The sequence below is a fragment of the Amia ocellicauda genome, chromosome 8 (genome assembly GCF_036373705.1).
Source record: "Amia ocellicauda isolate fAmiCal2 chromosome 8, fAmiCal2.hap1, whole genome shotgun sequence".
Lineage (NCBI taxonomy): Eukaryota > Metazoa > Chordata > Actinopteri > Amiiformes > Amiidae > Amia > Amia ocellicauda.
This window is the reverse complement of record NC_089857.1, coordinates 34331976-34359679: the sequence shown is the minus strand read 5'-3', so window position 1 is coordinate 34359679 and position 27704 is coordinate 34331976.

The following is a 27704-nucleotide window of genomic DNA, read 5'->3' as shown; positions in this document are numbered from 1 at the left end:
GACTAATGAAGTCCAATTATTGAATCATTTAAGCAGTGCATATTCTGGATCAAAAAAACTGAAGACAGAGAGTTTCTGCAGGACTAGAGTTGGCCAGCCTGGTTGTAGTCAAACCCATACTTTAACTAATGCATTATAATCAAGGGGCATTTCCTCTTAATGGTATATAACCTATTTATTTAGTAGCTTTGGAAGTACCATTTTAATTTCCAACATATATGCAAAAGAGACTTTGCTTTCTGTATCTAGAAAACTATTCTGTTCAACTGAAATTTAAAAAATGGTATAGGCATCTCAGTATTTTTAATTATTTCAGACTATAAAACCTTACAAAACAAAGCAATGGTTTCCCTTTGAAGGGCAATTCAGTTTATCCTTCTCTCACTAGATGTCTTGTCAGTGGTTTAATTTATAAGACCACATGGGTTTTGTAATGTATAGTTGGTGCTACATGTCAGCAGTGAGTACAAGAGTACACTGGCATTGTTGGAAATAAATTGAAATGTTTTTATTTTATTTTTTCCCAGATGTCAAATTGTGTACTTTGAAGAATAAGTCTATTTTTTGTATAATATAATGATGACCTTTGAAAAGAATATACGAATCAAATAGATACATTTCAGCTCACCTTCAAAGTGTTCTCTTCAGGGGCAACCTCTAATGACAGCGGACTTTGTAAAGCCAACTTCAAAGGAAAACTGGAAATGCATTCTAATAAAGGTCTAATCGTATACAGATAATCATTTACAACAAGGGTGCAAAATGAAAGGCATTTCACTGCAACTGAAAAAGCAATCAGGCTCCCAAAAATGAGAATCTGAAAGTATTTTCAAATTTAATTTGAACAGTCTAGCAGCTGAAAACGTATAGCGTTCTTTTCGATCAGACATTTATTAGCATTTTTCCTTAAAGTTATCTAACATGAAAAAAAAAAACATTTCCAAATTGTTTTTGGCCAGAAACGGGTAATTGATCACGATCCGTGCACAGAAAACAATGATGATGTTTCAATGAGGAGAATTCACACATTTCCACTACATGGTGATATTTTATCAAAGCACTGTGCTTTAACTAGAAGCAGGACTTGTGTATCCTATGGTCAATGCACACAAGAAAAGTTGTCTTTTTATCATTTAGTATTTGTATTTGTGAATTTGTAAACTGTACTGTACTTTTAAACTTTGTATTGCTCTTATGTTTTGTAAGTCACAAGTAAAAATAATAATAGTATTGTCTCTGAGTCCCTAAAAAACTATGAAAACATGTACAAGTCAGTTATAAGAAGCTTGAGTTTAGATGCTTATGTGTTTTGATATTCACAGTAAAATAGCATATTTAATACCACAATTCTGATTAGTCAAAATTTATGAATCATAGTATATCGTGGTATAGTCACATAAGGAAACATGTGATTCCAAGGAGAACTTGAAATACTCATAAATCTGTGACAAATTAAGGCTTTGATATTTCTCTTTAAATACATTTTAAAAATATGTATTTTTAATTGGACTAGTTACAGATTCAATTGTGCATGGCAAATAATGATTTTACATGGTGAATAGTGCACTAACCCGCTTTAACACAAAAATAACACCACCGGTTGGGATGAAAATCTCGTCCTCTCAGCTTGTTTTTGTATTTCAGAACTCCTGCTCTGTTGTGCAAATTCTGCCCACAATATTTTTTAGAAGTCAAACACATCCTGAGTCATTGTTCTTCACACAAAACTAAACATCTGACTTGAAGAGAAAGGCGAGGAAACACTTGTAACAGTTCCAATAAATCGAGAGATAAAACTGCTACACAGACTGCAGGAACCATTCTTTAACTAGAAGCGCTTCAAAGCATAGACAGCAGAACAGCAAATAGTGTGAAGTAATAGTAATGAAGCAATAATTATGGATGAAGCAACATGTGGTCAAAAAGTAAGAAACCTACACTCTGCTTGTCAGAGAAAGTGACAGAATCTCAGCTTGGCTCAAAGGAAACATGTATATATATATATATATATATATAGGAACTTCTATATTTATTTATACCCTTTATAACGAATAATTATATTTAGTAAAGAAAACACAAGTGCACATTTTTAACAACTTCAAATATGTTTTATGTTTTCAACATAAAATACAATATTGATTTTTTTTACTGTACTGTACTGAACGTACACTTTTTTCCCCCTCCCAAATCAAGTTTTGGTTGCACTTCATAAAGCAAATTCTGAGGCAACTATATACACATTGCTGGCACTAAATGATGCAACATCTACAAGTAAACTGCTATGGGCTTTTGAGACCAGTAAGGTGCTGCTGATATCTAGGCAACAGCTCTCCTCAGCATGGCCCTCATCCAAGACTGTTTCACAGCTCTCTCTGGTTTTTCTAATGGGCAACAGTTATCTCCTGTCATGCACAGTTGCTTCTGTTGAGACATGTGGTCAGTTCTACTCACACAAAGGGCTCTCCCACCTTCTTCATTTCTATATATGAAGCTGTGTAATATCAAATATAATATCTGTTCCAGATATTGCATCACATTAAAAGTATTATTAAAAACAGATGTGTATTGATCATGATTAATTTCATAGAACACAATAAATTGTTCTACCCAAAACCATGAACAAGTTTACCGTTAAAACAAAAGCAGTGCCATTTAATGTCTACACATACAGTTTGTTTAATTTCAAAATGTTCAGCATCTTTTCAATTCAAATACAGTGCCTCCATATAACTCAGAGTACTGAAACTTCTCCTTGGTTGAAGTCTCCAAAATAATTCATAACACCTCCAGGGAAGACTTTAATTTCACGGTCCTTCTAAATTCACATCAAGCTCACCACAGAATGGATTGTTTTCTTGTGGCGGTTTGCAGAGGTATGGTTGGCAATAACTTAAGAACAAAACAAACAAACAAACAAATAAGACCTTGACACTTATGAAACTTCCAAGACACATTTCAGACCTACAAGTGCTCCCTGCATCCCTCACCCCTCTTCGCTCCTGACAGAGATTAACAGAAAGCCTGTGCTTACCGGTGTCTGCTGAGAAGAAAGTCCAGACCTCTTTGTTGACCCCTGCCTGGAGCTCAACCTTTTCCAAGACTCTGTAAAACGTCCCCGGCTGGTACCCCTTCCCGGCACGTCATCCCGCGTGGAACACCCTCTTTCCACCTCCCCTCGGCTGTCCCACTTCTTCTTACCCATTTGCGAGTCAGAGTTTAGTTACACAGTGAAAACCTGATTAATCTCGCTCTGCCTCTCGGGCTCAGCATAAGAGTAGCAATCTGCTTCCCCTCACACTGTTGTTGTTTTTATCGTATTTTCTCCTGCAGAGCAATTTCTAAATTGGTGGCTTGATAACAGCCACGCCTTTCTGTGTCACGTAGTGCTACCCAGGTCTCATGATTGCTTCTGCAAGAGCCAAGCAAATGCCTCTCGGAGTCACTTCAATTCTGAATACACCTCTCTCTCTCTCTCTCTCTCTCTCTCTCTCTCTCTCCCTCCCTCTCCCTCTCTGTGTCTCTCTCAGTCTCAGACTCTCTCTTCTTCACACAAAACTATCTCTCTCTCCCATTCTCTCTCTCTCTCTCTCTCTCTCTCTCTCTCTCTTGCTCTCTGCTTTACAGATTGAGTTCACAGCCTGGGCTCTGTTCTTCATAGTGCTTTAAAGCCTTTGTATTTAGCAAGATAAAACAGGAGAGTAAAAGAGACCAGCTGGTTCGTGTTGCTTCTCCTTTCTCCACTGCCTCAGAATTACTCAGCTCATTATGAGAAAATAGCACTGGGTTCTCTCCTCCCTTCCATATTTTTTAGTTGTGACAGATCCTGACACTTACTCCTCCATCAGAAGTTTTGCTTAAAGCTTCAAGCCCATCCCACAATATTATAAAGGTAGACTCACGTATGCATTATTACCTTTGACTTCAGAACATGAAAATAAATCAATCCCCATAGCATACCTAAGTAAATATTAACATATAAAACTTAAAGTTAGTCAGCTCTCTTTGTATATAGCCTTTGTAGCTTTACATTAGAAGATAATACAGGCGAAATAAAACATATTAATCACAGACTTAAATGGCTTTCTTACTTGCCACTTATAAAGATGGGCTGAAAATGTTGTCAGACACATACAAATGGTCTTAGGTTAGTTTAAACGTTGTTTAGTTAAGAGCAAACAGAACACAATGTAGACCGTGTCTTTTGAGCCCAAGAGTGGGAACAAGGTGCAGAGGGTAAAGCAGTGTCTACACAAGTGCTGTTAGCGCCTCTGCATTCACGAACATCAAGTTCCCGAAACAGAAATAAAAGCCTCTTGAGATTGAGTTTTGATTTAAAATTTTAACACCTTCACAAAAAGCCTTCAACATCACATACTTTGCACTGGAGCAAAGAGGGGGGAAATTTAGCTGATTTTAGTGTGCTTTAAATCAGATGTGAGTAGTTTTTCATATCCTTTGCAAACAATGAGGAAACATAATGCTTGTGGTCCACACAAAACACCATTGAGGAAAGCATAATGATATGAAAATGCCATGCGTTTTACAGGTACAAAGGTCACATTACATGGTCCTGTTTTTCTGCAATATCAAAACTTTACATACTCTGTGCACAAGGAACATTTGAACATTTAATAATCACATTCCTAACAGATAATATTATATAATTAAAGAAATGCAACTGTGTTTAGGTTGCCTTTGTTAAGTAAAATCTGAAAAATAACAATAATCTTTTCTGCTTTTGTCCCAGAATTTAAATAGGTCTTTTGGAAGTATGATTTAATGTATCAATTTACACATAATTGTAATTTGTGTTTTACTTAAAAATATACGCACCTTTATTTCAGAGCATACTATTGATTTGGTAGTCTTTAAAAGCTACAGTGCATACGAAACAAAATAAACAAAAACAGGGCTTCTGCAGCTTGAATGTGGCTCCACAATACACTGGGGAGTGCACTGTGCAGTAGGTTTTGTTTTGGACACACAGCCAAATACAAGAGGTGAGGTCTGATTGCCTCTGGGGGTTAAATCCCTCAAGGATCAGTTTCAATAAACCAGGGCACTAAACCAGGGCAGATATCAGTTCTTATACTAAAACATAATTTGTACAAAGACAGACAAAAGAATGAGATATAAACTGAAGTATGCAGCTAACGTATATTAATTAAAATAGTGTGTGTGTGTGTGTGTGTGTGTGTGTGTGTGTGTGTGTGTCTCCTTTCTATCAATGTTTCAATTAATAATTTTTGAATGGTTTACTATTCTGCCAACTACATACATAGGTTGATTGCATAGCTCAGAATACGAACACCAAAAAGTAACAGATCAAGTCTTGTTTTAAAGATGAGGCTTCACTTTATTAATCAAACCTAACAGCAGTGTCACAAGCTTCCCAATAAGAAAGACACAGTGAGTAGCATAACAGCATACTGGGGCGTGAGTGTGTAAATAACAAAAAAGAACAGGCAACTTGCTGGTTTTGACAAAATGGCTACAGAAAGAAATCTCAGAAAACAAATGCTGGCCTTTCAGAAATGTTTTCACTGTTTAGGTCCAATAAATAATAAAACTAAATTATTGTTTCATACAACCACAAAAAATAGTCCCTAGTGATTGGAGAGTACTTTAGATGCCTTTTGACCAACTGAAGCATATTCTCTTTATGCATATGTAGTGGTGTATTTGGTATAAAGATTAACATTTAATGCTCTGTGAAGGAAAGAGATGGATCAGTAGACAATACAAATCTGAAGCACACATCCAGGTCTACAACCAAATGTCTAAGGTAGATCAAAATCTCCAGACCTCACTCCTACTACAATAAATATACTGTTGTATGAACTGTTAAAAGCCACAGTTCACAAGCACCAACTTGTAGGAGTTGATGAGATTCTGCATGGAGGAGCGGCAGATGGCAATTAACCTATTAAAATGCTACCTCTTCCTTGTTATCACAGCCAAAATCGATTTTCAAAATTCTGATGCTGAATACATTTTAACATTGTGCATTAAGAAATATGAAATTATTAGATATAATATCAATGCATGCATTTTTCATAGCCACATAATTCTTTACATACGAGAATGTACACCTGTATAAACAATAAAATGGCACTTGGGCAGAACTTATAAGAGTATTTAATCGTGCTGTCACTTTTTTTTTCTCCCCCTCAGCAACGATTGCAGTGGAGGCTTGGGATGAAGAATACTTTAACTTGATTGCACAAAATGACTGATTTATGAAATTTGTATTGTCTGTACCTGTTGAAATGTTACGCCATGCATTTCAGGTCTCATTCCACTTTTCCCTGGAGGCTAAATATATTATTCCCTTCTTCAGCATCATGAACATGCGGTGACACCTGCTGCCACGGATTGGTAGTATTGGGATAATTCGCAGACTACTGTCCTAACTGCCACACAAAAGAAGAACCTAACGAAGATGAGTTTGTTTTCCAATTCGATAATGACCCTAAACACACAGCCTGACTCAGCCTCAGTCACTTAAATTAGAAAAGAAGAAAAACAGGCTTTGCATCTGATCATCATCCACCTTGAACCCTGACCTTAATATACCCCACTGGCATAAAATAAGAGGAGCATGATGGGAGAATGAAATGAAAGCATCCAGATATATTCAATGACAAGGTATGTGTAGTTGTGCGAACAAAGGGAGAAGCAAGCAACTGTCCTTTAACACATTTACGGATTCTTCAATGTTTAACCCCATTTTATTAAGGCTTCTTAATTGTGACTGTACATTATGGAGTTTGTTTTTGCAAATGGGCATTGCATTGACATTTAAATGCATCCTCATAGCTCAACTCCTAAATTGATATCTTGGTATCTTGAGGGTCAGTTGAATCATATTTCTTGAACCAAATATTAGTTTAACAGTTATGTAGCATTTATTTGCATTATCCTATTCTGGAGCTCTAGTTTTAGTGAATATTCAATTTAAAAAAATGAATTGCTGAGAGTGTCACTGAAGACTTTCCTCTCTCACGGCCTGAACGGTGAACGTGTTACATCACACACAGGCAGCAGACCATGAGATCTCAAGCAGCAGATCCCACAATTATGCACTTGTCTACTGTGCATAGGGAGTGAGTGAGAGAGATGGAGAAAGAGTTGTTTCAGGGGCACAGGGTAAAATGGTGTAAATAGATCAGGCAGTGAGAGAGGCAAGTCTTCAATGATACTTCTCCATACTAAGCTTAATCTTCATCTTTCAGGCCTTGACAGTACAGCACTTTCTGGGCCCTTATAGTCATTGAAATACACTTTTTTAAATTTCACTGCCTTAGTCGATGCTCTCTCTTTCCAGTAAAGGAAAAAGAGAAGTAAATGAAAGAATATAAAGGCAAATGGTAGTAATGATACATTACATAGCCACAATCAAAACTCCATAATTTAGCAATTTTTCATACTTAATTTGGTGCATTTTTACAAATAATGATGCTTTATTGTAATAAAATGTCAATTTATCATAAAAAGGCAAAAGAGGGATATACCATTAGGGTTATGACGTTGTGACCATCTCTTTATGAGGTTTCAAAAACCTCATGGCAGCCTTAAATGTTAGGTGGAGCACAAAATAAAATAGATGTAATGTAAAATAGTTGTAATAGTTACCCTACACATTCAACTTTGTTGACTGTATGTTTTTTATATCAAGGTGCAATAAGATACCCCTGGTTTTACTTTCAAAATTAATCCCCTAGGTAGAAAATATATAAATAACTCATATAATATTTTTGTTAAATATTTCTGAACAGAGTAATAGAAGCTAATAGCATTTTCATTATTTTAAGTACACGAATGGATGATTTCTCTCTGATGAGCTGCTTTACAGGCACTTCATTGTTTAAATGAGAGAGCTGATGTAAAGGTCGCACCAATTTATAAAAAGCTAATTAAACATTTATGATTTCTTGCTGTTTAACCATGGGTGTACCAAAGTGAGAGAGCTATGATAGGGATATAACTACATTGGTTTTATAATGTAACTTGTTTAGTCTGATAAAGAAAAAAATAAACACTAACACAAAATAACTTCAACTGTTAATAAAGAAATGGCTTTTGTATTAGTAATACATATGTTAACTGAGGACATTAGTGGAATGTCACCAGCATGTTCAATAAGCTTGTTAAAATGTATTTGATTTTGCTGTATTAGGAGTGGTAGTTTGATAGAGGGAAATGCACCAATATCTGTTCTATTTCTTATACACTCATACTTTTAATTTGTGCATTAGGAAAATCATACTTTGTTACTGTGTTATAAAGCATAGTTAAAACACTCCGTTTCTCCATTGCTGCAAATTACTTTCATTTCTAATGACCTTGTGCGTTTGCGCATTAAAGTATCTCTTGGTTGTGTTGGTTATTGTGTGTCACTTCACTCTCCTCATGTCTGTCTGTGTTTCTGATGCACATCTCTGTGTGGAAGAACCAGGCAGAACGCAAACCGTCGAAATGACGAAAAATACTGCCGTAAAGAGTGCGATTTGTGACACCACGATATAAACAATAGAGCATAATATGAAACGATAGACGTTTTTCTATCGTCATACGATATATATCGTCATATCGCACAGCCCTATTTTAATTCTTTAGAAAAATAACAGCATTGAATTAACCTATAAATCCCTGCAATTGCACAGCACAGCCACACACACACATATGCCCATTTCCTCCCATTATAAAATGTACAATAATACAGTGAGAATAAAAAACCTGGGGAAGGGTTAAGAAAAAACTCATTGCCTTTTATCACAGATTTCAATTAGACTAAAACAGTGAATCTTTATTCAATGCCCCTGATAAATCACAGTGAAACCCATCCCTTAATTACATTCACGCAACATTAAAGGTTCTGAAGCACATGGTTTCTTTATGTCAAATATCGATCATTACCATTTAAAAGGACTTTCATCCTAAAATAACATGTCTGTAAGATAGCCATTGAAAAAAAAAATCTATTTTCACAACATTTTCATTATAAAAGATGGTGTCTCCCCCAGGACCACAACAATATGTCTGTGTATTCTTGTGTATTGATTGTGGGGTGATGTATTTTTTATAAGCAGAGATAAACATCTTAAGTTATACATTCAGCTTTCCTTAAGCTTAATAGTTGCCATGGTTGCATTGAGACCTTTCTGTGTTGTATTATATTTGACACATACTTAATTACTTTTTACATGATAGCAGATGAGATAAACTTCTTAAATGTACGATAGATGTAGCCTATCCCCTCGTCACTGACATATTTAAGAAATGGTGTGGTTCAAGAGCAGCTCCAAAACTCTACCAGGTACATGGCAAAATAAGAAGATCTAGGCTATTTAATTACTGTTGTACACCAAAACAAGATTCAAACATTTCTGGAAAAACTCAACTTATTTTTATATTTGATGTTGTCAGCAAACAAATATGCACATTCAAAGGCATCCCACAAAATATATATAACTGAACAACCAGCTCTGCTATGCCACAGAGGCAATCTGAACAGCTATTTTTGTTGCACAGAAATCCAACAAAACCTTTTTTCTTAGTGCATGTAAGACTTTGAAATACATTCTATTTATCGTGTGAAATGCATGTTTATATATGATTTAAGATTTAAAAAACCTGTCATTGTTTAACGAGTATATGGCCTCTAAAGCCTATAGGGAAAACAAACAACGTGAACAGGTCATTAAAAATCCAATTTTATATTGTAAAAGGCTGACAATGTGTCTCTGTAGATTTGCTGCTTTCACTACAGGCAACTAAGAAAGGAATGTACAGTAATTAGTTTTCTCTGTTAAACACGCAATCGTACAGCATACATCTTCCCTTTACATAAACAAATTAATTTGCAAAGTCCCACACAGGAATTGCTTTCTAAACGCTATGTAATAAACCTTCTTTCAAGTTCTTTAAAATGCTTTTTTAAGTTGGGAGAATGTGAGTCCCTTTTACACAAGTTTCATTACATTCTTCTATCTATCTAAATGTCTATCCCCTACAGAGCAAGGAAAGTTGGACCTAGGTCAATGTTGCTTTAAATTTGGGAGAATTTAGGTTGTGACTATTTCACTGTCCTTTTCTTCACTGCTGTTTACTTAGATGTAGAGTCAACTTTGATGAGGCACTTGATGACAGAGTACCATCTTGGACCATCAGCCTTAGTGTGGTCATGTACTGTTCAGAATAGAAGGGATATTTTAGAAGTCTACATAAAAAAGTTGATTACTTGGCTTAGAGCATTAAATGCACAGCAAAGTGAGAATCTACATGATCAGCGCATAAGTCAAACACTATGTTTACAACAGTGTCCCCAATGCAAAAACCTTGCAAAGTTTGCAAAAATGACTCAACAAGCAAAATCATATACATACTGCAAATAAACATTGTTTTCCAGGAAATTATCTTCAGTCACCTTACTTTGTCATTTACCTCACTGGGATTCTGAGCTTTCAAAAAAAACAACATAAACAGAAGAATTTCACTTACCTTCATCCCCGCTGAAAACTGTTGAGAAACTTGATGTGAAATCTCAAAGATATGCAGAACTGTAAAAAAAAGAAATCAAAGACATTGATACAGCTAAGAAACCTATCCAAGTCCAAACACAGTCAACACACACAACTAAATGTGTTAGGTTATGTTTTTCCTCCTCAAAATTACAGTATATTTAAAAATACAACTAAAGTTTGCAGTTGATTGAGCTGAGCTCTGAGTCACGGGGTTTGTAAATATTGGACAACTGCTCCATCGAATTCTGGAGCAGTTGAAAAATTCAAAGATCATCAGCCAAAAGGTGATACTAGTACATCCACCCAATGTAAAATATAATGAAACTAATACAAATTCCATGTTTCTTTCTTCCTGAAAGTCACATTTTCTTTCAAACAACAGTTACTACCCCCCAAAAAGAACAAATGTTATTTCCTTTCACTAATACCATTTCCTTAAAACTCTGAACACTGATATGTGAACTATGCAACACTCTTTAGTTCCCTTTTAAAATAGCAATAGCTTTATTAATGAAATATAATATCAGCTTAATCTATTTTCTGACACTGGCTATGATTAACGGTGAAATAATCAGATACTGAGCGGTATGAAGCACATCAGTTTCTGTGTGAAGTAAAGCCCTTTTTTAGAATAAATTAGTATTAGACCCTTTATGGTGTTTTTTTTTTTTTCCCTAATTCAAATAATACAAATCACCAATCCTAAATAAGACTTTAAAATGTTTTATTCATCATCTTGTTAGTAAAAGGATACTTTTTAAAGCCAATGTAATTCAAGGTTTCAAAGTGCAGAAGGAAGGAAGGTTAGTTTACACATAACACTAATACAGGTATACAGATATACAGATGCTTTCAGATATGTCAGGCAACAGTTTGCATTACTTAAACTATAACTTGTAAATAAAAGTAAGTCTTATACTATACTTCCATTGAGCTGTTGTCTATAATGCCTGTTACCATAGACTTTTATATTATTATTTAAAGAGAATATCCAGTCGGTAAGTTTGATTTTACATAAAAAGGATGTGCAATTTAATTCACAATATTGTGATTTCTGATGCGGAAGTACAGTGCTGTTTGTCAGACATGACTCTGATAAGCAAGCACAATCAGTAAACTCCATATGTACCCATCCTAATTATTTTGAAAAAAAAAAAAAAATAATAATAATACATATATATATCCTCTGGTGCATAGACAAAACTTTCAGCTTTTACTTCATAGGTGGGCTGGGTAAACATGGCACTCCTATTCAGTCCTGTTCCAGGAAATTATTACCACCATGTCTTGAACTGTCCAATTCATATTTACAATGTATATTTCAATATTTCTCTGCCTAGTAGAAACCTACAAGTCCTTAATTTAATGGGACTGAAGTTCCTATTTGTGCTACACACATTGCATTGTTTATAATCAATAAAACATATCCTTCTAAGAAAAATGTATCCCTGGTACAAATTCTGCCATCATACCACTGCTGGTGCAATCATTAGTGCAATAAATATCACAGCCTATTTTCAGATCATTTGAGAAATGTTTAGAAGAATATTTTAAAAGGTCATAGTCGACCTGTGTGATGTAAGTATTTATCATAATGTAAAATAGTTTTTCTTCCTGGTCAATTGTTGAACAAGGAGATCAACTGGTAATGTTGTTGTAAAGCACATTTAAAGAGATTGGTTAAGAAATAGCAAATATATTTACTTTTTTGTTTGCTGCTGTATATTGTGATTTATATAATCGGTGTGCGTGAGAGAGAGAATAATTCTGATTAAGGTCTTTCTTTATTGCTCTAAAGTACCTGGTGCAAAACCCTGTAATTGATGCAGTTTAAGTAAGGATGTGTAAAGAGAAATCCCTTGAAATAAACTGATCCCAATTAAAAACCAATACACTGCTCTGAATATTTAAGATGTCTTATTTCAAAAGACAGACAAATAAAAGGGACACCTTCATAGAAAGCAGTACATTTGTGCATTTTAACATAGTGGCCTGTGCATTAAAAGATGTGCTGAGCATGTCAAAAGTGCATGAGTTTTGCATAACATAAGAAAGTTTACAACCACATCACTGGGGAGTTTGTTCCAGATTGTGATGACTCTCTGTGTTAAAATAAAGAACATCTATACTACCTACATTAGTCACTGGTGCTGTAACCACCATGCTAAGTGAAGAGAAGAGGTGAAGGACCACTGCAATGCATATTAGACAAGTGAATGTCTCATTGTTGATTATTAAGCAATTATGCTCTGGCAAAGCAGAAATGTCACTGATTTACCTCATAGTGGGCATCCAAATTACAACACCCGCTGCCATGACCAACAACCAGTCATCAGGACCCGGATTCATCCACCTCCATTGGTTCAATCACTATTTATTTATTTATTTATTTAGGTGCTGCTTTGATAATCTTTCTTGGTATGCCCAGAGATCAAAATCACACTGTTATATAAAAGCAGCAATATCAAATCTGAAACTTTTCAAAGACCATAAACCCACATTTAATTGAAGAGAATTTACCTACTGAGTAGGTACTGTTATACTATTAGCTGAAATGTAGCTTCACACTTCAGCATGGAAACTATATGAAGCACACAGTCAACTCAACAGTGGAATCTAAGAGGAAAGGGATCAAAGTGCTGGATTAGCCATTGCTACCTAACCTGAATCTAACTGAAATGTTACACATGGATCTGAAGGAAACCACTGCTACCAGGAAACTCACCAATCTGAATGCATTTTATCATTGCTTGCATTGAAGAAGGGTCAAAAATCAAAGGTTATTCAATATTATATGAATAAAACAAAATCAGGTTCTCTAATAACAGTGCTTTAATTAACATGATTTTTCACACCCACACATTGAAATCACATTTCTAGCTGTCAACATGTCGGAATAATAAAGAAGCAAGAAACATTGCAAAGACTTTTTGATAGTGGAGAGTACATGACTGACTGCAGAGTCAGAGAGCTACTTTCTACTAGAAAAAAACACTATAGTATACACGCTGGCAATTTGCGATTAGGCGTAAGCCTTGATTTGGTCTAGGAATAAACCTTGTTCAGCTGAACCTGTACCTTTACACTCTCCATAATTCTTACATCAAGAATGTAATTCTAAGTTGACACTAGATTTAGTAACAGATCAAACAGAAAATGTTAATTTACTTGTGGATTGATGGTAAACAGGCAGAAGCAATTGACCAAGGGCAAAATTAGCACCAAACTGGGGTCCATTTATATGAGGCGTACTGAAATGTTCAGTTCTACATATTCACACAGAGATATTCCAAAACACAGGATACTGCTGCCTTTTATGTGGTGGCATCTGCACCACAGGGATAATTGTCTGATTGACCAAACAATTAGGTGTTGGCATTCAAAATCTGCTCAATTATACATACTCAGGCACACACTGCAGAAATCACTGAGTTCATGAAGTCATTAGTCTGGGCAGCGCCATTCTATCTTAGCACTGTGGTTAACAAAACTATTTTTGTTTTTTCAACCATGAGCAATGCCATAAATATCAGGACTATGTGGATAACTGCTTTCACTAAACATTTTTTACTTCCTGAAGAAACTACTTTGAAATTGTTTTCAATTACTGAATAATTACAAAGAATAACATTTAGTGGGACCATAATATAGGCAGTATTTGTTTTTTAATCAGCCACAGATATTGAAATTCATGCCATAGGGCAAGGGTGGGCAATTCCAGTCCTCTGCAAGTTTCTTGCGGGTTTAATGGGTACTTTTCAATTCACTGATTAAGACCTGGAATACACAGTCGGTTTTAATTATTACAATTAAGTAATTAAGACCTGAGGTGGAATGATATTCAGAAACCAGTGGCCCCAGGGTCTAGAACTGCCCATTACTGCATTATCTCAACAACACCAATTTTAAAAGCATAGTGGTGCTTGGGACAGCTTCAGAACAGTATCCATTCATTCCTTAAGAATTTATTCTACATTGAAAGCTTTCATCAATCAAAAGGATAATACAGTGTTATCATAGCTATCCAAGTCCACTGAAAATAGGCAACAAGCAAATGTAAAAATTCTGACCTTTGAAAACAAATCATAGACCGCTACGTGAATGGCTTTTGTGACAGGGCTTAGCTCTCTTGCCTGTTTACTCATGGATAATTAGCTTGGGCCTTTTTGTATTATAACACTAATTGGCACTTCCTTTTATTGAGTGATAAAAAGGTTGTGAATGCATTTTTAAGCAGGCTGTGGCATTAATAATTCATACTGTAGTGACAGGCTATGTATTGAATTTTTCAGTATTTTGGAAAGCTGCTACTCTTATTTGAAACTTGGGGGTTTTGATTATACGATATTTTCTATGCAAAATGGCTTAGTTGAGCAGAAGAAATCTCTAAAACATTATTTTGAAAGGAAGAAAAAAAAAACTACAAATATATATTTTCATTCTCCATTCCTTCACATTTATCATGTCAAGCAACAATACAATCTATCCCCAGGTGCCTGAAATGGTGATTCTGACGTAGTATGAATCATCATTTAGTTTCCATTATATTTTATATACAGTGACACTGAATTATGATGATTATTTTTCAAATATTCTTTGCTCAGTTATTAACTGGGTCCCAAACACACCACCTGCCATTCTAGTTTAAGCAGGAATGATCTGGGCAATTTGTAGGACCAAAGCAAGGGTTTATATTAGGGTTCAGGCTATATATTATTCATTTGTATTATGTTCTGTTTTACCTTGAAATGGCTGTCTACAATAATAGCACCATGCAGCAAAATCATTGTAACTTTATCATTCATTAATATTTTACTTGTTATATCTTCCACAGGAGGGAAAACCAAGGGAATAAATGATGTTTCTCCTACCATGCCCCCTCCTTAACTTCTCCATTTTAACTTCTCCAATTTCAGTTAGTTTACTCTTTAATTAATATGTTTTTATAATGAAAATGAAGGAATAAGTGACTGTTAATTTGGCAAATTAGAGTTTCATTTTCATTCCACTTTCTGCGTACATTTTGAGTGCAGTTTTGCGTGGGAGAGAAATGCAGTTAAGGAAATATATATTTAAAAACATTAAAATAAATTATATAGACATATATTAACAAAGCACTAGTAGTCTTGTCGTTTTATTCTGACGAATACATTAAAATTTGTTTAGAGTGAAAAAAATATATTCTAACGTGTCAGTAATGAAATCCACACATTCTTTCTCTGAGAAGAAGATTAAGGCAACACTTTACACTGACTGGTGGATTTTGTGGGTGTAAGTACTAAGTAATTATTTATGTAGGTAAAGTGTTATGTATACTGTCATAATTATACATGCAGACATGTAATAATTAAATGACAGTTACATTACCCTCATTGTAACTATACAAAACTACACTGTAAATACAGTTAATTAGCAGATTAGTCAGTACAAACTAAAACTTGCCCACTTAATGTAAAGTGTTACTGAGATTTGTACCAATTTAGTCCCACACAACTGATTACAACTACTATACAATATCAAGACTCTAAACAATAAAGAGCAATAAAGATATAATTATGCAAGTAAGAACATCAGAAAAATGATAAACCGCACACTATTTGGCCAATTTGCACTTTTGGTTGCTAGTAGCTAATCAAGAGTACCATCTCTTGAATGCACAAATAATCAGCTTCATTAACCTGCCTTCACAATGCAGTCCAGACAACCACCACACTTCTTTTAAAGCACTGCCTACCATTTTCAGTCCTGATTATACCTGCAATCAATTTCCACTTCTATACATTTAAACAAAATGAATTATTAACTTGTGCTAAAACTATTTCCAGGGCAACAATATTGTCTGCATGAACATATAACCATATAAGAATGTTTGGGGTTTTCATGCATGTGCATGGTTAGCCCTATACATATACATATAAATCAATTTCTGAAGGTAATTAAAAAGCAGAACTTGCCTATTAGATGTGCTGTACATGAACAACCACCAACTGTTTTTTTTTCCAGTTTGTGTAACTTACTTTTCAGAATAGTAGCCTAATTACAAAGGCTAATAAGAAGTAGGCTAACCTGTTAACACATATGCAAGAACTAAGAAACCACATAGAAGATGCTAAGATATTAGTTTCTTCTTAAATATGAGAAAGTCCTTGTCATTCATAGACTGGTAACTTTGAGTCACTTTACTGTGTGACAATGTAGAGCATTTTCACTTAGAATTATCCTGAAAAGTTTGTGCTCTCTGCAAGAAAAAAATCACAGCTTATCAACAGCCAGCAATAGAATTCCAATTATTTTCTTATTTATGTTCGATTTCCTTTCGACTACTCTGTACTGCATCTTCACTATGCTCACTGATGTTAGTGCATGCTTGGATAGCTTTGTTGTGGACTTCAGGCAGTTCCACAGTCTTGTTGGTAGATAACAGATTCAGTGTGTTGGCATAATTCAAAAAGGACAAAAATAAATAGTATTTGCAGAGTGTCCTATGTGCCACTTTATTGTATATTTGTATTGCTACAATATAATGTGTATTTGTGTAAATAAAACAATTATGAGTTTTGTAAAAAATAATAAAAAGAAAAAAGAAATCCTTACAGTGAAGGCTCATAGTTCAGAAGGCTGAAGTTCACCTAGTCTCTCTTTTTTCTTTTTATTATGAAACAGAGCATAAAGATGCAGATTCCTTACTTTTCAGGTGGGGGTGAAGAGAATAATAATCCATATTTTGCAAGAGATAAAAATGCAGAATAGTTATTTTTCTCATGTTATTTTGGAAAGAATGAGATTTCTGCATCAGTTACATTTCAGCACCATATGGTAACCCTCAGACTCTTGGATAAGTCCAGTGATAAACAGATGGCAAGTTGCTCATTATTATTAATTTCAAATACCACAAGTTCAAAAGTAAATTGCCACCAAATATATGGCATTCCCAGCAAATTAAGTTAAAATGTATAGACCATTTCTATTTTTTCTTGCTCTTTTTTTAGTTTAAGTATACAAGTACCATCTTTTCATTATTATTTTGGTTTCATGTTTGGTGTGGTTGGAATAGTCTTCTGTTAGATTAATCTTCAAGAGTTTTTGACATCTGGATCCAGATGGCAATACTTGTGTAAAAACAGCGGTCCATTTTTTCACCTTGTCATTTGTTTGATTTGAATGAATAATCCTGAAAACATCAATTTTACTAAACTACAAAGTCATTATTTTTACAATACCATTCAATGTCATGTATAATTATTACAAAGGTGTAGGAAAATTAAAAGTGCCAGTCGCTTACCAGATTGATGATCTTTTTTGATTTTTTTTTGTTTTGTTTTTTTTACTTTGCTTGAAGGTGCTGCTGATCAAGTTTTCTGACAAAACAAAACAAAAAAAACAGTTTTCTACTATTCAGTAGGAACTGACTTGAATAGTGGTGGATTCTTCAGGGTCAATGATGCACTCAGCAAAATAGTTTTGTTGATAAATGCGACAGGCTTGTGTCTTGGAAAAAAGCTCTAAACAGTCTCAGCTCCACCAGGCATGTTGTCTGCATAATAAGTCAAATAAATGATGTGCTTTGGTCGATGTTCTCTCCAGTGTCATGACTTCATGCTGGGTTAGGTCTATCCATTTGAAGGCATAGCCCTGTAAAAGCTAATTAAGACAAACTGATTATGTTACCTAAAAAAAATAAAATATCTCCACTTCTTGATCATTTGCCACAAACTGAGTACAGAGACTTAATCCGATAGCAACGGCCCCTAAACTAATTTGAAAGCTTTACTTTTATAGCCTCTGGACAGCACATAAGCTCCAGTTTCGACAGGGCTCTTTAAGCACTAGGCAGCCTGTTTATTTACTAACTGTTTCTGGGGCTTGAGGGATGATATCTGTTGCATTTGAATATGTGATTTAGCCTCTCTTACTGTAGGTTGCTAGGTAAGGTTGTAAAACCCAATCCTTGCTAATGATGTCAAATAAAATTAAATAAACAGTTGGTGGCTAACGAGCGCTAATTTGGCATGTTTGAATATAAATAAATGAAGAGTATTAATGTCAGTGAGATGGTGTCCTGGTGGCTGGGCTGTGTGGATGAGGAGATATGTGCTGTGTGAGGTTGCTGCAAAAGTGACGTCACGCTGTATCTTGGGGTTGTCTGGATACGGTGACATGTTAAGCCCCCTGGAGTCACTTCTGCTTTCACAGTCTGTTTGTTATCTTCCCCAGATGAGACAAAGCTTAGCAATTCAATTTGCTTCATCTCAATAGTTGTCATGAAAGTGAGAATCGAAACGGCCTGAATCATTCTTGCAGCTGTGAGTGGTATTAAGGCATGTGTTTATCCATTCTTCTTCATTCAGACTGGGGAGCAATGGTTGTATTGCTTATTGAGCTCATTTAGCGGGCACTGTGGGAGGCTGGAAGGTTAAAATTATACTGAAATGAAATGTGATACAAATAAAAAGCAATATTTTTATAGGCGGAAAACAATGGTCAGTTAAGCTCCTCTGAGTTAACAAAGAAATGCATTAAGAAAAAAATGTTTACATTTTTTTTTTAAGACAGAAGAAACCACTAATGAAACAAAGGAAAGAAGTCTACAAATGAAATATGTGATGAGTGTCTGTAGGGTTGTGTGATTATTCGAAAATATCGAATATCACAGTATTTGGAAAAAAGCTCAAATGTTTTGTGATACTGATGATATTTGCGTAATTGTTTAGGGAAGCGGGGCACTGGTTGAAAAGGAATTTTACTAGATTAATAACACTGCTGAAACGCATCACCTCTATGCCAATGATTTATTATCACAGGCTGAAAAAATAAAAACAACTTTGGGGAGTCTCCTGGGGAAACGAAACGCAAACAAATCTCAGCATCCCTTCCGGTTGAGCGGCATGTTGCTATGGAGATGACAAACTAGGAGGAAGAGATACATGGGGAAGACGATCCTCTTTTTTGGTAGAGCACAAAAGAGATGCAATTTCTGTTGATGGCAAAACCAGCCAGAAGGTCCTTTTGTATCTCTGCCACAAGTATTCCTTCTGAATGGGCACAATTCAGCACAGCAGGAAACACCACAACTCCACAGCGTCCCCTCCTTAAACCAGAGAAAGTGGACAATAAGTTAACCTAATTCAACACACATATAAGCAGAGTAAACTGTACCTAAATTGTGCAGTTGAACTAAGTAAAAAGTTCAGTTCTGGGTTAGGGATTGTCCTGGATTAGTCCTGGGTTAAATTCCTTTTAATTAAATTTCTGTCAGTGTAGTAGTACTACTTGGAAAACAAACACAAAAAAGGCAGGATGGGGCAAAGTTTACCATTTTGGGAATGGCTAAGGTTGGGGTTCTGTCCCAAAAAAAGCCAGGACACAAATCTTAACCCAATGTTAGGTATTGTAGAACATGCTGGCAGCATACATACTGATTTCAGTTAGGGCTTACATACATAGAGCAAACAAACAATAGAATGTAGACAAGAAAACAACTTTGTTATCGGAAATATTTGATTTTTAGAAGTGAAGGGAGTCATTTGAACCCTGTTTATGCTAGGTAACTATGGCAACTGTTCATTCTAAATTCTGTGTGTGTTTCTTTTTTTCCTGTGGCTCCTATTTACCAATGCCTGGAAGCGTTATGCATGTTTCTGAACAACATTTGACCTTAAAATCTCTCGTAGCATTAGGATAGCTTTCATGAGTACAGCAATGTAGATCATAAGCTGCTGCTTTCTTCTTCCTGTTTGTTTAACCTGTGTGAGTCACTGCATCTTGCAAAATCAGTGATAAAGTTGGTGATGCTCTACTGCAAAATTATCATAAAGGCCAGCAGGTTCACAGAGTGAGACATGACTAGAAAGTCTGCTTGCTAACCTCATTTGATAGCCCTGGACTCTGCAAAAAAGAATGGATTGCAGTTTACGTGTCAGATATTACTGGCAGCCAGCTATTTTTTAAATATAATGAAGTCTCCAAATTATTTTGCTTCTTATAGCAACAGTTTTTGAATCACCCGTTATTTATCATCTGCTGCTGTTGCAAAGCAAGGCAGAGGAATTCCTGTCCAAATTAAAATACCCTTAACCTCAGAAGGCTCAGTCAATTCCTTGGGGATTCACAGACACAGACAGCTAATGACATAGTCAAGATTCAATCCAACCTTTGCTCTCAGTAGAGGCCTTTACAGGTTGAAGTAGAAGCCTGGATATTGGAGATTTCTATGACAGCACTTTCAAGAAGTGGTGTAATGTCAAGATGGGATTATTAAACTAATCGCTGAGCAGATATTTCTACCAAATAGATGTTTTCTGCCACTTTAGGGTAATATATTATGAACATATGGAGAAATGTATAACAGTTTTGGCACTCTTGATATAACACAGAAAAGCTTACTCCTGTTAATCCAGTTTAACATTGAACATGGATTCTCTGGAGACTACAAAAAACATAACTTAGAACTTGGCATGATACACTGCAAACAGAACCCATCAAATCTGTCTTAGAGATGGCTTTGTTGAGTGTGACTCAAATCAAAAATGACTTATTGCATGCAACTAATTTAAACTTTCACGTCAGTTACTAATTACACCGTTTTGGACATCAATTAATGTTTTGGCAAAAGTTGGCATAAAGACCTATTCAAAATTTGATTTAAATCAGTATTTATGAATGGCATTATGAAAAGATTAATACATATATTTACAATAACACTTTTTTGACAATGAAACACACATTTTAACTTTCTAAGAACATACTAAAATAGACAGTACCTGTTACACACAAACGCCTGCATGTCACAAAATCTAACAACTTGTAAACAAATTCAGTTAGGTGTCAATGCTGATCAGTTAGACCCTAGCTATTATTTGAATATATTGCAGTTAAAAAACAGCAACACTCACATTAAACAGTGATGACATATATATTACACACTGTGAATATTCTCCACAGGTGTCTGATGTGCCATGGAAACGCACCTCAGGCAGCTGTCAAGTGTATTTAATTATTCAAAATGAATAATTTTTACTATTTCATTGTATTATATAACAAGAGATTAACTGACATTAGCTTGCATGTGCAAAAATGTTCCTATAGACCTGCATGATATATTTAAATCTGCTTAATCAGCCAAAACAAACAGTAAACAGTAGTGCTTAATATTGATGTCTTCCCACTCAGTTTTAATGTGTAACGAGAAACTCCTACAAATGTGATGGTTTATATTTAAATCAGTTCGATGGTCATATAAGGATTTCAACATTTTAAGACAACCTAAATGGTTAGTTATTTACACCCAAATTTCACAGACAATTAAGTCAGGGAGCACATCTAAAATTGCCTTTTATGCTGTTCTTGTTCATTTGTAGTAATCTTGAAGAGCTCCTTTGATTTAGATTGGCAGAAATATTAACTTAATCGAAGAGATACACTTCGAAGACAGAGGTAAACCTTATAATAGAGAAAGTATGAAATAAAGCTAGACTGAATAATTAACTTTAACAAACCCCTCCATTTCACTGGCTCATATTCAGAATAATTAATATCCAGGATAATACATTTTTGAATAATGTTATTTGAACAAAATATACAACAAATCAATTTTAAGTAACCAATTAGTTTAGATATTTTAAGCATAAAAAAAGGTTTCTTTTAGGAGTGTGAGGAAGGTGTTGTTTTTTTCAGTGTGTAGGATAACATATGCTTTATATAGGATGTAACAGCTGTGATAAAATGTATGTAGAATTTATAGCTCACTTTAGTGTGTAGTTTTGACAAAATACAGAGCTTCTAAAAACACAGATTATGTTTCCTCAAACTTGCAACCCTTGAAGTGGATTCTGAAAATCAAGTCACTGTACTTTGATCTTTAAGCTCCCTGTTTCCTTGGCAACAAGACACAGAATAAAAAATTGGTAGGACAGCAGAGGGCTGAGACAATATGCATGCCATAAATTATTTTGCTGGAAAAAATGGAAAGGAACCACACAAGTTAAGAAAATCTCATGGGGTCTGTTTCATGAACACGTCCCATATGTACATCACTACAAGTAAAAAAATAAATAAATAAAGGAGTTACATCTAACAAAGTCTGCCATTAGCCTGGCTACGCATCTTTCTTCATTAAGTAGGCCTATTTAAATCTTAGATTTAGGGCATAAAACAGGAAAAAAAGCTTTTACTCTGTATAGCATTATTAACAACTTGGTGACTCCATCAGAATATCTTACTCTCTGGGTGGTGGGAAGTGTAAGGTGTGATTAGATGTCAAGATGTTGTGTGGGTGTGGTAAACAATACATCATGTATAATTTGAGAGTCTTTAAATAAAGTCTGTAGAAGAACAAAAGAAAATTAGACTGCCAACAGAAGACAAACTACAATGCCTGAAATCGGACAAAATGAGTGGAATCAGGAAATCTGTGATAAGCTAAATTGCTGCCATCAAGAAATAGGTTTGCAGTTTTGATTTAATCCTGGTCTATGTATCTGAAAGTATTCACCTATGTGTCATACATTAGGAGAAAACAAAAAGAAACTAGAAATTCCAAATTAGAAAAGAAAAGAAAAGAAAAGAAAAAAGTAAGGGAAAATATTTGGTTGAAAACAAAATAACAAATCAGATTAATAACCCAAATAAATAATAGGCATTATTTGGTTGTGTCAAATAAATATTCAATGTGTGCACTGAAAAAGCACAAGCAATATGAATAACTATAATAAAACACATGGTTTTGCAATTCATTGTAATGCTGATTTTATCTGTTGCATTCATCCTTTTTCAGTCTCTCTAAAACCTATTACCTTCCTGACACACACACCAATCGCCACACATTTTAAACATGTAGTATACAAGGGTGTGTGTATAAGACTAGAAATTAAATATGCTATCAGCAACAGTGATCTTTCCAAACCATGCAGAATGCCTTATAATACATAATTTTTTTAAACTGTTTATGTATGGAGCAATGTGCAGTTAGATATTTTGATGTATCTTGTATAGTTATTAGCATTTGAAGAGTCCTGTATAGTTTATTAATGAAGAAAATAAAGAAATTGTGAACAAAGAAATTAGGGTTGAAGGTTAACGAGGTAGTAAAACCATTACAATGCCTAGATGAAACACAGTGTAAATATCCATTTGGTAGGTAACTCATTTCTGAAAGACTCTAGTTATCCATTTATATACTTCAGCAGACTGACAGGGTGTAACCTTTTTCACTCTCTTCAACCTTAAATGCAATTCCACGATTGTTACATAAACACAGCTGCGGCACAGCTAAATCAGTACATCGGATTGTTTTCAAAGATATTTAGCTATTTTATTAGTCAACTGCTCATGCCATCCATTCAAACCCTTTAGTTTGCTCTTGCATGGAAATGACCTTGTGACAAGTACCTGCAGTGATTTGCCGAAGTTTGAAGACTCAATAAGAAATCATCTAGGCTAATATAACATGCATCATAATAATATATATAATATAATAAAAGCAGATGCACTCTTATGATTTTACAATACAGAGCAATCAAATATATTATTCTGTATTATTGTATTTAATAAATGTAAACCTTGTATCATCACCATCAAAAATCCTTTGGAAATCATTAATTTGTCTTGTAAATATACATGATGAAAATGAAATTAACTGAAATGAAAGACTTTATCTGAGGTGCAGACTATACTTTTTTCTCAACTTACAGATAAATATGTATAATTTGGTCTTGTTAGTAATTCATTAAATTAATATATAGGCTATACCTTATGTCATAAACATCATAAATCATTCAGAAATTAGAAATATTTCCTGGCAAAATATACCCCTGCACAAGGTTTTCTGATAGAGGTTCTACACAGAACTAATGCATTGTATTTTGTAAAAGTTTGTAAACTCCAAAACTCTCAAATGTTTTAATTGCACTGCTTGGAAATGTAAGAACTCGTTATGTCAATAATAACAGCATCTTCCTAAGAGCAACTAAGGAATCTAAAATGGAGCACTTGTGAATCAATATCTACCGCATAACCCAAATCCTGGGGAGGCTGCTAAAAGCCATGGATATGTTCCACCAAAGGTAAACAGAAAATAAAAAGCAAAGTACATTAAACCACTGAAGCTGTTACATCAAAGAAACATTTGGTCAGATGCAGTGCAAAATGTGATGCGCTCTCTCTCTCTCTCTCTCTCTCTCTCTCTCTCTCTCTATATATATATATATATATATATATATATATATACACACACACACACACACACACATAGATATATAGTGTCACCTAACTGAGACGGATACAGTAGCAGCATTTTACTTTTTACTTCATAATGTAATGTGATCATATTGGAAGCAGTCTTATCCCAGAACAAAAAGCACACCTTCAAGCAAATGCAAAACCCTGCTGTATTTTTCAGGAAATTGTTCCCATGCATTATTAAAGACTGTTGGGTTTGTTTGTTTTTTAAAATACTTTGCTTTCAATCTCAATCTGACTGTTGATCTCGAGTATACCATTAGCATGAATGGTTATAAACTCAGCAAAAAAAGAAACATCCCTTTTTCAGGACACTGTATTGCAAAAATAATTCTGAAAAAAACCAAATAACTTTACAGATCTTTATTGTAAAGGGTTTAAACAATGTTCTCCATGCTTGTTCAATGAACCATAAACAATTAATGAACATGCACCTGTGGAACGGTTGTTAAGACACTAACAGCTTACAGCTTAAATTCACAGTTATAAAAACTTAGGACACTTAAGAGACCTTTATACTGACTCTGAAAAACACCAAAAGAAAGATGCCCAGGGTCCCTGTTCATCTGCATGAGCGTGCCTTAGGCATGCAGCAGGGAGCCATGAGGGTTGCAGATGTGGCAAGGGCAATAAACTGCAATGTCCGTACTGTGAGACGCCTAAGACAGCGCTACAGTGAGACAGGAGACAGGAAGGACAGCTGATCGTCCTGGCAGTGGCAGACCACGTGTAACAATATCTACACAGGATCAGTACATCCGAATATCACACCTGCGGGACAGGTACAGGATGGCAACAACAACTGCCCGAGTTACACCAGGAACACTCAGACTGTCCGCAATAGGCTGAGAGGCTGGACTGAGGGCTTGTAGGCCTGTTGTAAGGCAGGTCCTTACCAGACATCACCGACAACAACGTCGCCTATGGTCACAAACCCACCTTCGCTGGACGTGATTTCCTGCAGGACGGGAATGTCAGTGTTCTGCCATGGCCAGTTGGATCGGAGGGTGAGGGCTAGGGCCATCCCCCCAGAAATGTCCGGGAACTTGCAAGTGCCTTGGTGGAAGAGAGGGGTAACATCTCACGGCAAAAACTGGCAGATCTGGGTCAGTCCATGAGGAGGAGATGCGCTGCAGGACTTAATGCAGCTGGTGGCCACACCAGATACTGACTGTTACTTTTGATTTTGACCCCCCTTTGTTCAGGGACACAATATTGCATTTCTGTTAGTCACATGTCTGTGAAACGTGTTCAGTTTACGTCTTATTTGTTTAATCTTTTTATGTTCATACAAATATTTACACGTTACGTTTGCTGAAAATAAAAGCAGTTGAAATTGAGAGGACGTTTCTTGTTTTGCTGAGTTTATATAAATCTGTGAAACGGTTTCGTGTTGAACTTGGTGGAAATTGGCAGAATCACAGTATTGGCTATCATTCGTATTTCGAGTAGTCATTTTAAAGATGGATTTCGAGACAAGAAAATCCTGGTAGTTATCAGACTTATTTAAGTCACATCCTTCATTTATAATCTAGGTGTACACATTTACTGAAGTCGTACAATGTGTAAACACACCCACTGCTTCCAGTTGCTCTGGCATTTGATGGTGCGTCTGTCAGGAGTCAAGACACGTGTGACATACGCGTCCTTTGAAGTTTCATGACGGTAAGCTTTTTGCACACATATTTACCACAACACACACAATACCACGACCAGATTGTTTAATAAATGAAATGTCTCTCGTTTACCTCGTCTGCTCGGGTCATTGTGCCGGCTGTGCAATGCGGCGACAAAACCGAGCGCAAGCAGCGTCGTCGCACAGGCCCGCGCTTTACCATTTTGTTTTGTAACACTGTACGGCAACATTTCATTGTGTACTGTGCATGTTATGGCTACAAAACATTATCAGAGCTAAATTACTGTGTTAATAATAGAGGCAGACAGTAGAATCGATCAAGCGTTTCATAATCTGACGATTTTCCTCACTTGCTCGTTGTGCTGTATTGCGATCCAGAGATCAATCCGGCTTCATCTGAAGAGGGTGGGACTGGTGTTTTGATCGGACTTCGTAACACATCCCACATCGATGTAGCAAGGACTGCTCCAAAACGGCTGAACAAGGACATGTTTAATGTAAAATAACTTTTTAAATAACTATGTTGTGCAGGTATTTGTATTTTCAATATGGAGCAAAATGGTAAACAGTCACCGAGCTCTAGTTATGCCGCCGGTTGCTCACTAATGATTGGACAGCAGCTGCCAGAGCCTTGCCTTCCCATTGGTCGCTAGGTAGGGGCCAGAGCAATCAGGATTAGGATTGGTTACTGCAGGGAGTCGAGTGGAACGGGATATTATATTATAAATTCGGGATAAAACGGGACAATTGGGGGAGATTAACCCGGTAATAAATAAGTCAATAAATGATCAGGCGTTCCAGATTCGTGTGGCCAAATTATCAGTAAATTAGGATGTAAAGTCCGTCCATTCATCCATCCATTCATCCAGTGCTGGCTCCGGCCCGGCAATTAAGAGAAGCCAATGAACCCGAGCCGCGGGTTGCCACACTCTTCTCTCAAAAGTTCCCCCTGATGAATCCCCCAAATCCCCCAAATCCAGCTTTTTTCAGCCATTCCCCCCATGCCGGGAGAGGGGGGTGCCTCACTGTTTGAAGCCTAATCAGAGAACATAGAACTCCCCCATTTCAACCAGATTGCTCCCATTTCAACATTGCTTTCCATACAATTCCCCACAAAACCATTCCCCCCATTTGTACCCCCATGGCTTTCATTTCCCCCCAGCATTATAATTACCGCCATGCTTTTCAAACATGAACAGATGAGCTGTAAATGTCGTCTTTGCATCTTTCTATATTTAGTTAAACCGCCCTTTGTACCTGTAAAGCTGTAATCATGTAAACAGCAGGATAGGGGGTTATACTTCTGG